This window comes from Cupressus sempervirens, chromosome 7, assembly GCF_028749045.1.
Source record: "Cupressus sempervirens isolate cs-2001-9-10 chromosome 7, ASM2874904v1, whole genome shotgun sequence".
Taxonomy (NCBI): Eukaryota; Viridiplantae; Streptophyta; class Pinopsida; order Cupressales; family Cupressaceae; genus Cupressus; species Cupressus sempervirens.
In genome coordinates, this window is record NC_143124.1 from 368,115,823 (window position 1) to 368,130,396 (window position 14,574).

Here is a 14,574-nt window from a genome sequence, read left to right on the forward strand (position 1 = left end):
TTTCCTTTGACCTCTATTATTAGGAGTGTAGACCTTCAACACAGTCCAAGACCATCCTATAGATAGACCATGACATGAAATAATTTAAAAATTAGCAAAGGAGTGTAAAAGAGTACCCGACAACTTTCTCCCATTCAAAATAATATATAAACCACCTAAAGCTCCTTAGATGTCACATGAAACCCTAGAGGTCCTTGCCGTATATGTTTCATATCCTTCTACAACCTTTCACTACCCACCTTTCTTTCATGAATAAGAACAATATCCACCTTACATTCTTGTAAAGTGCATGTAAGTGTATTTTTCTTCAACTGACTATTAAGTCTCCTTAGGTTCCAAGAAAGGATTCAAACCATCCAAACTTTTAGAAGAAATTACTCTAATTTTAGGTAGCCAAATTCAACAGAGTCAAGAAGATCTTAAATCTTATCCACATTTTGTGGGTCACTATCCATAGGTGTTTTCTTTAAGAAGCCAATTTTAGGATCCACATTGTTAGGACCTACACTATTTCCATAAGGCTCTGCCACTATACTATCCATTCTAGCATCTAGCTTACTTCTCCTTTTATTCTTCTTGCCAACTACCATCCACTATTACTCCTTGCATGGATCATTCTAAAATTCAACTTTGGGCTCGCAAAATACATTAGGAAGGCCTATTTCTCTAGGAGGGGAGGGGGGGCTCTTGAAATCTATATTTTCTCCAACCACATGAAAGGAAGGCCTAGGTAATACTACTTAAATGCACAACATCTCTTTATGGAGGGGGGGGGGGGCGATGAGGGGCATGATAATGAACACTCCTAACCTCCTTCAAAGAGGGGGTGGGGGATAAGGGAGCTGACCATTTTATCTAGAATCTTCTTCTGAGAAAGGGTAAGCAGGAAACCTTTTCCAACTTTTAGAGGGGATTGATGACCCATGAGCTTTGCATTCTCCAAGTAAGAATTGGGTTCAACCAAATGAGTAGTTTTTTACTAAATAAGGGGATGAACATGAACCAAATGTTTCTTCTTAGAGCTCTTAGAGTACTTGCCCTTTTTTTGAGAGAAAAAGGGTAGGAAAAATCCACATGATCAAATCTCTTACATTTTACATAGAACATATCTTCTTTTTCATAAACTAATGGTTGAACATAAGAACCAATTTTAGAGTCTAAAGTAACTATCATAGGAAGAACCTTATTTACCATCACATTGACACTAATCCTTGTAAAAAGAAAGTGTGACTTAGTCTAGGTAACCTTTTCCACTAATAACAAGGAGCCAAATTATTTTGGAATACTTCAAATAACCTTCTTATTCCATAATTCCATGGGAAGACCTAGAAGCATAACCCATGTGGGTTATTTCTTCGGAATCCATGTCTAGGTCTATCTTTGGTTTCCACTTTCAAATATTAATGATGATTTTGGAATTGGACCCAAAAGACTAAGGACCATTGGTATGAATTGTAATGAGATCCTCCTTAACACAAAAAAAAGAAAAGAAAAACCATTGACAAGAGAATTAATATTGAAACCACATTTCCCAAGCTTCTCTATAGAAGGCCTAAAATAATGAATCTGTCAACTAGGGATAGGTGTAGATCATTCAATAATTCCTCAATGACATTATTAGGAATAGTAATAGCACTTCTCTTAACAAAAAATTATCTTTTATCTTTGGGGGGAAGGGTGGATAGGTCCCATCCTTAGAAACTTTATCAATAAGTGATTCAATAAGAGGCTTTCCAACAATAGAAACATTATCTCCTACACCCACAAGTTTTCTTGAAGGAAATGTGAAGGATGATGGAGGTGAGACAACTAGGTTCATAGAAACTACAGAAGATCTTAGGAAAACCCCATGACCCATAAGGAGAGGCAACCAAACCTAAGGGAATAGGAAGATGGGAATAAGAATGGCTGAAGAGAAGGGGAATGGAAATGCCAAAGGGCAAGGTTCTAGAGTGAAAATTACATCAAGATTTCTTTAATTGTTAATAGTTATAGAAATATTAATGGAGTTCCTTGCTCTCTATTGGACACATTAAGTTTTTCAACATTCTAATCTTATTAGTTATTTCTAAACTTACACTCATAGTTCATCCATATCCTTAAGCTAATAGAATTACATATTCAAATTACTAAATCAACCTATCCCTCTATTATTATTACCTATTCATCTTTGGTTTTGAGTCTTTGACAGAGGCCACTCTAAATAATTTTCAACAATCTACATAATATAATAATAGGAAGAATTTTGATCTCTTCTTCCCTTACCTCAACCACCTCTACCTCTTCCTCCATAAATGTGTCCTATTTGTAAAGAAATCTTAAAAGGTTCTTATTTATTTTGCATTCTAGGCTCAAGTTTTAACACTGAACTAGTCAAAACTTGTATGCAATACAAAGAAATATATTTATATTCTTCAATTATTCTCATATAATTGTGGAGTAATTCTAGAGATCTTCTCTATAGCTTTCCTATCAATAATATATTCACTATAGGTTCTTAATTGATTTAGTGCATTCATAGCTTGATACATGAATTTATCTATAGTTTCCATATCAAGTTGATTCACTAGGTTTGAAACTATTTTATGAGTATCTTTAGCTCAATTTTTTTTCACTATATCAATTCCTTGCTATGTTACTAAGAATATCTTGTCAGGTTGATTTGGAATCTTATCTAATCATTTTTAAGAAAATAGCATCTTCATCTCCACTATGTAAGTTTCATAGATTTGTAGTATCTTTGCTTCTTTTGGCTACATTTTTATTTGTTTATGAATTACTCAGATGAACTAGGTCATTTTGGCTAGGATCTTCACATATTGTTTCTATACTATCACAACAATCTATGTTTTTCAAATAATTTTGTATTTTAGTGGACCGCATGGAAAAATTATTGTCATTTAGTATCGGTACCTCTATGCTCTAATTACTAGTAAAATCTATGACTACTTATTCAATCTACTTGAAAAATAATTGAGCTAGAAGGAAATATTTCTCTACAAAAATGCAAAGACACTTGACTACCTTAGTCTTTTCTTTTTCTAAAAGAAGCTTGCAGACACTGGAATATTTTTGATGTGGTTTGTCATGTCCGCCACTAGGAACCATGGTTACAACAATCTTCCTAAGAGAAATATTTTAGAAATAATAAAAAATAGACATTACAAAATAGTCTCAATATAGGAATTTATTAAATATATTTTAGTTTAATATATATTATTATTTACTAATATAAAAATATGATAACTTATTAAAATATTAATTTTATAGCAATACTAATGGTTATAAAATTAAAGTATTCATATCTATAATAATATTTAGAGAAATAATAATTATATTACCTACCTTATTTATAGAATTATGTAAAAATAAACAAAATAGTTAACTGACCCAAGAATATTGTGTGTGTGTGTGTGTGTGTGTGTGTGTGTGTGTGTGTTTGTGTCCACATGCACATGCATGTGCACATACACACACACACACACACACACATCTATATACATGTGTGTGTGTGTGTGTATGTGTGTGTGTGTGTCTCAGGGTTCCTATGTGGGTAGACTTCCTAGGTTTACCCTTGCCATGTTGGCCTATTATTCAGTCCATTGCCAATACTCTTAGCAAAGTTATTACAAAGGAACATGAATTTTTTTTAATGCTCATCCTTAGAAACAAGTTTGCATTGAGGTTGATCTCTCAAAAGATCTTAAGGATTCTATGGAGATACTAATTGGTACCCAAACCTTGTCTCAGAAGGTGCTTTACTTGAACCTACCTAACACCTATTATAGGTGCTAGTCAATAGAGCACAAGATTAGGGATTTCCCTTTGGCTATGCCTATGGTTAAACTGCCTCCAAAAAAGACTCCTATCAAACCAGTAGAAGGGAAGAAAAATGAATGGACTACTATTGGGCACAACGGTAAGGCTCCCTTGGTTCCTAAATAGTCATATGTGGCTATCATTTTGGTTCCTCCTATCTCAACAAGAGCATAAACCACAACCTTTATAGGGATGCAAGTGGTTTTTCAAAACAAAACCCTGGTGTTTCACAGGTTTCAAACCCTAGTTCCTAGGGTATTAAGGTAGCCCCCAGGGCTAACACCTTAGTTATGATTCACACCCCACTTGCTACTTCCTCCATAGTGACTTAGAAAGTGTGGCATCCATGCAGTCCTCGTAGATATGCTGAGGAACTAGAGGAGAAACATTGTGCCATCAGTCTAGGGGATTTTTCTTCTGGCTTTAACCCAGTTTCAACTTTCTTGCAAAATAGCTACAGCTCTTTCAAGGACAAGGAAGATATGGAAGAATTTTCATGAATATTTTATCATGGAATGTGCAAGGTCTTATAGACCTCTCCAAAAAGTACTATGTTAGGGATACCCATCATAGATTTAGTAATTTAAATTTTCTCTGTATACAAGAACTTAAGATCTCTAGTTTCATGCTTTCCTTAGCATGTCATGTCATTTGGCTAGATGACATTATGTTCTCCTCTCAACACGATTCTTGCTAAGGTCGTGTAGTTACTCTTTCGTCACCTTGTCTTCATTCTACTATTATTTCACATGGCTTTGACGCCATGCATAAAATCATTTGTCTTTTGATTTCTATTAACAATCACTCTTTTGGAGTCGTTAATGTTTATGCTTTCTATTAACAACTTGCCTCCAGCTACTTGGGTTATGTGTGGTGACTTCAATATGGTTGAGCTTATCTCTGATGAAGATGGCATTTTACCTTTTCACTGGAAAGTTGGGGAAATGGAAGCCTGGTACTACATGTGTAATAAATTGGGCCTTTTTTATCCCAATACTAACTGCCGCCAACATAGTGGGGTTTGGTACACTTGGTCCAACTTTTGAGCTGGCTCTGATATTTTAAAGTGTCTCCATCATACCATGATTACTACAAAATATTTTTCTCTTTTTTTGAGGATCGAGATTTACTTGTCATTCCCTTGCTAGATGTGATGTTATCTAACTTCTATCAACTTTATTTTTCTATTTCATGGCAAATAGTTGTGCAATGAGTTTTCAGGACACAATTTTTCCCCAACATGTTAGTGCTAATGCATGCTTCCACTATTTTTCATATCCTACATGACTAGAACTTGGCACTACATCCACATTCCTAGATAGGGTGGATTCAATGGTGGAATGATGCCATTACCAAAAACATTCACTTTCTATGCATCTATGGGTGGCAATTGGTAGTTTTTAGAAGGCGGTCTTATGAATCCACTACCACTACTCTCAAGAAAGCTTCTGAGGCTCTCACCCTTAACCCTTTTAATGTTGATTTGTATATTCAACTTGCTAAACTAAGCCATGAAAAATTGGTTGTGGATAATTATGCTGCTTAAGGGATCCAAATCAAAGCTTTCCTCCATTGGTTAGAGCTTGGTGATAAAGCTTCAAAGGAGTTCTTTCAGGATCTTCGAGCCCGTCATACCAATTTTTGGATTAAAAAGATCAAAGAAGGCACTTCTATTCTCTCAAATCTCTCTGACAGCCTACAAGATTTTGTTCATCACTATGAGAATGTGTTTTCTTCACAAGGAAATTTGGTTGCTCAAGAGGAAGCCCTCAGAAAGTGTATTTTGGTTACTCCAAACTACCTAGCAGTTGAGTACTGTGCTTTCTATGAGAAACTTCTTACCTTTTATGACCTTAAAGAGGCAATTTTCTCTATGGCTGATGACAAGTCCCTTGGGTGTGATGGGTTTCCTTGTGAATTCTACAAACACATTTTGGAGTATATTGGTCCCAATCTGCACAAAGATTATCTTGAAGCCTGCCATTCTAAAAGCCTCAAATTCATACCTAAAGCTGGTGATCCTAAGGATATTTGTAATTGGCGGCCCATTAACCTTCTTACCATGTTCTATAAGATTATTGCTAAGGCAATTTCTCTTAAAATTTTCCACCTCCTTCCTTTAATTATGCAGCCAAAGCAACCTAACTTTATCAAATACAAGTATATTCTTAACAACATCATTGCTATCTCAGAAGGTATGGAGTGGGCTTGCAAGTCCAATCAGCTATATTTTATTTTGAAAATAGATTTTTCTATAGCATATGACTGGATTGAATGACCTTTTATTTTGGCTATGCTCTAGGCTCTTAGTTTCAATCCCAATTTTTTGCAGTCTATGGAGATGCTCTTTGGAGATGTTAATTCTTGCATTACTATCAATAACTCCCAATCTGACACAATTGGGTTTTTTTGTTCCATCAAGAAGGGTTGCCCTCTAGCTCTAGCATTATATGTTCTTGCTACTAAAGGGTTTGGCTACTTTCTAGCCCACTTTGTGTCTTCAGGTTTGGTTCATGACATTTCTTTACCAAAGTCCTCTTCCTAGTTGGTCAATGGTCATTTTGTTGATGATTCTTTTCTCACTCTTTTGGAGGATGAAGAAAACATCAATAATGCCTTGAAGTGCTTTGACACTTTTTGTCAAGCCTCTGGCTTTTTTATTCAATGGCATAAAATGCTCTATTATCGCTAGTGTTTTTTGCTAACTCCACCTTGGCTTAACTAGTTTGAATGGAAATGAATCATTCATGGGGAAATTTTCCACTTTTTAGGCATTCATTTTTCCTTTCATGTGTTGCCAGTAGATCTGTGGAATATTGTGCTTGCCAAGATTACAAAGAAGCTGGACTATTGGCTTATGAAACTGCTTTCTCTTGCGGGTAAATTTCAAATTTTCTCTAAAGTTCTTGCAGCTATGCATGTTTATAATTATTCCTTTTGGGCTCCTTCAAAAACCTCCTATTAGAAATTAGAGCAATTACTATTTGATTTTCTTTAGGCTTCTAGTTCTGACCATCATGGCTTTCACAGAGTTGCTTGGGATGTTTGTTGTTTTCCCAAGGAGTCTAGATGCCTTAGCCTTCTCTCCACATAGAATAAATGCCTTGCTCTTTGTTCCATTACTAGAGATGAAGCTTGGAAGATTCTAGTTCAGCATTGCATTTCCTTTGGGTTTCTTTTTAATAGACCTATATAGAAGGGGATTGGCTCTCAAACCCTTCTTATCGTGCGAGAACCTATGCACATACTAGGCTCTTTTGTTATCAAGAGCATATGAAAAGCTTTGGAAGCTATTAAACATTGGATTCTTTGGTCTAGGGATGAGTTCCATGATGGGCTCTCTTTCAACTAGCAAAACATTTGGTGGTCTCCTCTGTTTTCCATCTAGGGTATTCCTCTAGCCAAGAACCAAGGTGCTAGTGCTCTGCATTTTTTCAAATGAGGCATCAAGACTCCTAAAGATCTTTTCTCTAGGGTCTCCATGAGTCTTAGATCTTGGGACTATATGCAAGTTTAATACCATCTTTCTCATTCAGATTGACAAACTTTTGATTTATTGCTTTTTGCTATTCTAGGCCACTTGATTCATAAAGTGGGTATCCAGTCTGTTCGATCTTGGTAGACTAATTGGAAGTCGTATCCTACCACTCCTCTCACCAACTACAAGCCAAATTTGGGATATAAATGGCTTTCTCCCCATCTATCGATGGTGGATATCCTCAATAAGAGATGGCATTTATAATCTACCCTTTGTCAATAGAGAAAGCACTTTGACACTATTTGGAGTGCTATTACAGAACCCAAGATTGCTCATTTTTCTTGGTTCCTAGCTTTTCAAGGTCTTCCCCTTGTGCCTTGGCTTAAGCATATTGGGGCTTTGAATCCTTGTTGCCCATTTTGTGGCCAACCAGAGTCTTTCCTACATATTTTCTAGTTCTATAGATGTGCTCAAAATTATTGGCACTGGATTCATGATTTTTTAAAGTCATTTTGGCTTAAACCCTTTTCTTGGCACATGGTTATTTTGGGTGATTCCCTCAAGATCCCTAGAAATTTTACCTAGATTTGGCATACCTTCAAGATGGAGTTTTTTTCACTTTGTGGAAAGATAGAAATGTTGTTCTTTTCACTCACTGTTTTATTGATATAAATATTGTAATGTAGTCTAAAGCGTGCAATTGCAATAATGTAATGATGTAGATTCAAGTCCAAGAAAACAAGGTGGCCCACCTTCAAGAACTTCTTAATCACTTAGGAAATACCCCTTGTATTATTGTCTAAGTATCTCTAGATGCCTCGGTTGATACCATGCCACTTAGAGGCCACCATCAGGGGCACAATTCTTCAAGTCACTACTTGCACATGCTACATTCGAAGGCTTCCTACCACTACTCTCCCAGTGGTGGTGACGGTAGGTGGAGACACCACTCAGTTTCCCTACCCCATGGTGGCATTGGCTGGTCCTTGACTCCTCCTCCTAGTCCTTGATGAGTGGGTTTTGGAAAGTGGTCATCTCGCTTGGAATTTCCCATCTCACCTCCGTGGCTTGATACAAAGGATGTTGACCAAGCCCTTGATGATGTTATTGATAATTGAACTATTCCTAGCCCACTTGCCAATCCCAAGGATGACTAGGGATTTCACAATCGTGATGAACCATGCCCCTCATAGCTACTTGAGGGTTGTTTGTTATGTTTTTGTTAATGAATAGTTGTTGATTTCGGCTTTTGGCCATATGAACTCTCATTGGGTAATCTTGTATCCCCGAGCCCTTTTTGTGAATTCTAATCTTAGTATATTATTTATTAATAGACAAGGACTATTCATAAATAAAATTACAAAATGAAGGTCATATTTCGAAGGGTTCTATGTATTCATGAGTCTAAACAGAATCATAATTCATGTGAAATGAGAATGTGAGGTTTTTTGGTCAAGTAAGGGACCATCCTCATGGGTCAAGTGCACTAAATTTAGGACATACATACCCTCATCTACAAATAATCTATGACAACCACCATTTGATTGCTGAAACAAAGCACTTTCACATGAATCATGACATAAGGTAAATGAAGGGTATATTTAATTTAATAATTTATTCTATTATTACTATGCAACATACAATACCATTGATACTAATAAAATATAATAATATTATATATATTGAGATGATATACTGATTTTATTTGAGAATAGAATGTCCATAAGATAATATTGACATTATCCATAATTAATAATAATACTCATAATTATTTTTTGTTTAAATTTATGATAGATAGGGTGTGTGCATAGAGGGAGGAATAAATCACTCACTTGGAATAACAAAATAGCAAGTAGATCATTTCCAAACTCAATAAGCTATAAATTTAGCATACATTAAAGAATTAAGCACATACCGAGTGGGTAGGGAGTGTGCATAGGGGGAGGAGTAAATTGCTCATGTTGGCGCAACATAATCCTAATATGGGAACCATACATAGATCATGTCTAAACTCAATCAACTATTAATCTACCATCCACTAAAGAATTAGGTAAGTGAGACAAAGTCTATAATGGAGGGAGAACTACTAGGGAACCCTATTGTAAAACTAACTAAAGAAAAATTGTTAAAAGAGACATCTTCAAGGACTTTTGATTTTAACACAGGCAAAAGGAGTGTGACATTTACAGTCAAAATTGGTAAAACATTTCCTTGACCTTTTCTTGTTCCAAATTATAAAAAGGAAACTAACAAAGTTTTAACATGTATACTCTATGTGTATATCATGTTTTCATCCATTAATGTGTTTACATCATGTCTTCTTCACTTTTCATGCATTGGTGTGTCTACCTCATGTTTGCATCGTGTCTTCATATATAAATGTGTCTACTTTGTTTCTTCATTCATATGTTCTTGCATAGGTCATCATATAATAACATGTGTGCTTTTGTAAGTGTTTAATGCATATGGAGGGAAGATAATGAGTCTGAGCTAAGGACTAGTTAAATATAAAATTAATTTCTTGAGGATAAACAAATTTTAAATGAGGGGACTATCATGTCCCCACTAGGAACCTTGGATATAATGTTCCTCCTTATAGAAATATTTCACAAATAATAATAAATAGAGAATACAAAATAGTCTCAATATAGGATTTTATTAAATATATTAGTGCAATATATATTATTATTTACTAACATAAAAATACGACAACTTTAGTAATATAATAATTTTTATAAAAATACTAATGGTAATAAAATTAAAGTATTTGCCTTTATTATAATTTCTAGAAAAATAATAATAATACTATTATATTACCTACCTTATTTATGTAATGCTAGAAGAATAAAAAATATATATAAAATAATGAATGGACTCAAGGCTATAATAATAATATAAAATACTTATATATATATATATATATATATATATATATATGAGATATAAGATAATATAAATTATGAATTAACTAAATATTATTAAAATAAAATTTATTATTAATTGAAGGGATGTGGTCATTGGCATTATTCACTAATATGAATGCTTATAAAATGAAGAAGAAATAGAAGATCTAGGATATATTCCTATGTTTAAAGCAATATGCAAAAAATTAGAGGATTAGACTTGGGGACATCAAATGGTTGCTTTTGCCTTTTCCAGGTTGAACTCAAGTAGATCACCATAATTCTTTACTATATTGAGAAAAAGAAGACATTTCCCACTACTTTCAAATAAAATAAACACTTATCCTCATGAATCTGAATGTTTGAAAGAGATCAAGGGGGTCAATGTAAACCACCCACAAGTATAGAGAAATTGGAGATCATGGACCTCACTACAAAATACCAAATAAAACATGGTATTCTCTTCTCCACAAAACACCCTCTTTCCACCCATAAATCATTACTATGGAATCATTTAACAATTACTGTACAAAGTAAAATGACATCCTTAGGCATCTAAAATAGTCATCTTAGTTATGTGGGATTAAATGCATTGATTAGTAAATTGGCTACAACACTCTCTATACACAAAAACCTTAGTTTGATGAATTATTTTAATTATTCCCTTTCCACGGAAATATAAAGTGCTCATAAAGACAAGCTTATGGATATTTGGAGATGGATGCTAATGTCTAGCATTGAATTTTTTTTTCTTTGGGAAATAAGCTATTGAAATTTAGACACATTGTCAAACTAATTTAATAGAAAATGTTTAAAAGAACTGAAACATTATAATTGTATTTCATTAAATATAATTTGGTAAAATCTTACATTTATCTAATCTTTTAAAATTTATCAATCACATGTTCTCCTATCTTTTAAGTGTTTCTAGTTTTCCATTCTTCTTGACAAGTCAATTAGATTGTAGGTTCTAAATATATTTTTAATATGAGATATTAGTTTCATGGTATTGATTGCAATTTGAGTTTACAAATTATTCTCTTATTTCATTTTCTTTTCTACTTAGTCTCTAATTCACTATTCTTAGAAACTTAATGTACTAAAAGTAAAAGATTATTTGAAAAAAAGATTTCAAAGTTATAAATTTATATTTACAAAGATAAAATAAAATGAAAGACAAATATTAAAAAATTGTATATTATAATATATTGACAATACACACAATTACATGATAGATTATGTGAATATTTCATAAATGTTATAGTTAAAAGTTATAAAAAGTGAATTCCACAAAGAAGTCAATTAAGAAATTGCAATTCTATAACAGCTTCTTGTGATCTTACTAAACTCCTCACAAAATAGTACATAAGTACATGAACATATGAAAATCAAAATTTACATTTCATTTCTTAAACTATTTTAATTAGTTTGGCCTTGCAACAATGATATAAAACTACAATAAACTTGAATACGACATATTGCATTATATGAGTTGGAATTATTACGCCGAGAGGTGTTCTATACAATGGCAGCAAAAATGCCTAGCATGAGAATATGCCAAGATTCCTTGTCAATAAAAAAGAAAGGAAAGCCGTTACACACTAATTTAGTTAAAAATAATTTAATAAATACATTTTTAGTTATGCTACTGACAGCAAGAGTAAGCAGTGACAATAACTATCGTCGATGTGGGCTATGTGAGTGGCATTTCATGCATTTAAATTTGTTTTTGCAATTTGAAGTATTAGCCATGCAAATATGCCATTTCAAACGTTTACTTTTTCATTCTTTCAAGATGATCAAATTAAAGAATTTGAATATAACTCATGTAACGGCAGGAAGCCGTAAGGACAATTCTAATTCCTTATATATTATATCCGTCTCTCTTCTATTCTGAAAAAGTATCTTACCTTGCTCATTTACAGTGCGTGAGGAGATCCGAATGAGGCATTTAAGCTAGGATAAAGTAATTATCGACTATACAAGCTGTGAGTCAAGTAAGGTTGTGATTTAAATTTCTTCAACCATATTTCATTCATAAATACTAGTCTTTCTTTCTATGGCATATTCATATATCTTTGAATCGATATGTGTTTCAAGTTGTTGCTGATTCGTGCAATATATGCATATATGTTTGAATCGATACGTGTTTCAAGTTGTTGCTGATTCTTGCAATATATCCATATATGTTTGAATCGATATGTGTTTCAAGTTGTTGCAGATTGTTGCAATATACTCTAAAACAAAAATCTTCCGCTCATTGTTGTATCTTAATTTTTTTTTTTAAAACTTTCCTTTCCTTTCTCATTCTAAAATTCTAAAAACTTTCCTTTCCTTTTGCTCATTTTAAAATTCTATTTTATTTTTTTCCTCTCTACATAATTTTGGAAACTTTCTTTGTAAATAAAAGTAAAAATAAATGAGTTTTTTAATGACAATTGTTGAAATCAAAAGTGACTAAAATTTTAGTAAAAAGAAAAAAGAAACAAGGAAACAACATTTTTTAATAGTTAAATTTAAAACAACCACCTAAAAACATGAAATATAATCTTTAGAGTAAACCAAATAGGCCCATCTTCTTTACATGTCATGGACTGTGTCTAAACCTTAATGGCTTCCATAATCTTCATTATTTTTTAGAATAAGATAGCGAGCCTAATCATCTTTACCACAGAAAATTGTGACTTTTGAAGCAACATCTGTCATTCTTGCTTGCTCCTCTATTTTCCTCTATTTGTTTCTATGTATGCTAAGAATTGAATCTGCAACAATATTGTAAAAATGTCGTTGCAGTAATAAAAATCATGAGCACACAAATAACCTTATTAGCCATTGCTATGAATCTTTCATAGTTTATATACAGTTCTTTGTTTGCATAATAGAAACTTCCAAATCAAAATAATAGAAACTTCCACATTAAAATACATTTCCTTCCTTTTTCTCATTTCAAAATTCTAAAAACTTTACTTTCCTTTTTCTCATTCTAATTTTTCTAAAACTTTCCTTTCCATTCTCATTGTAAAATTCTAAAAACTTTCCTTTCCTTTTGCTCATTTTAAAATTCTATTTTATTTTTTCCTCTCTACATAATTTTGGAAACTTTCTTTGTAAATAAAAGTAAAAATAAATGAGTTTTCTAATGACAATTGTTGAAAACAAAAGTGACTAAAATTTTAGTAAAACAAAAAAAGAAAGAAGGAAACAACATTTTTTAATAGTTAAATTTAAAACAACCACCTAAAAACATGAAATAAGTTTTTCCATACAAATTTTGTTTAAATAATTTAAAGAAAGAAATAAATAAATAATGTTTTCTTATGAGTAATAAAATGATGTTACACATGGTCTTTATTTTTATATGATTAAAAAATGAGAAAATAAAGGATATGTAAAAAGTTCTAAGTATAGATAATATTAAATATTATAATACTAATTATTATAATGTTAATTATAATTGAAAAACTATTTGTAATGTTTTCATTAAGATTAGTATATTGATTTAGAGTACTTGAATTAGATTACTATTTCAATTATAATAGTTTTGTAATTTACATTTAGATTAAATTTAATCTTCATATATTAATATTTAAAAATTGGATGGCAATTCTGCCATTTTCAAAATATTTTATTAAAGTGCCAATTTATTCATTTTTAAATTAAAAAATTAAATTTACACTTTTAATTTAGTTGATTGAAAATTAGAGTAGCCATATATATATATATATATATATATATATATATATATATATATATTAAGTTATGATTATTTTTTATATGCAATTTTAAAAGAATAAATAGTAACTTTTGCGCATCAATCTTTGAAAAGTGGAAAGCAATGCCGCCATTTTTAAAATATTATAATACTAAGCAATCAATTATAATGTTACCTATATCTAAAAATATTTGTAATGTTTCAAAAGTGGATGATAATGCCACCATATATTTTTATTAAAATATCAATTTATTTGTTTGTAAATAAGAAAAAATAAATTTATATTTTCAATTTTGTTTTTCTATTGCAAAGTTTGACATCATGTATACATGTGTTTTGCAATAAAAGGTCTTTTAGACCATTGTTTTTTTTAAATGATGTATCCAAGGTTTTCATAAATAAAATAATATATTTACATGATGTATCCAATGTTTCATAAATAAAAAGTCATTATATATCTTCATATTTGTATATTTCTTTAACAAAATGTATTTTCATAATTTTTTTAATGTATTCTCTTATTTATTGTTCATACTTTCTTCATTTATTCTTAATTAATATATTTTTCAACAATCTTTAAATTGTTTGTCTCCATTCACAGATACTTTGATTTTACTCATTTAAAATATAAATTTTCTTCATTCGTGCAAACATTATATATA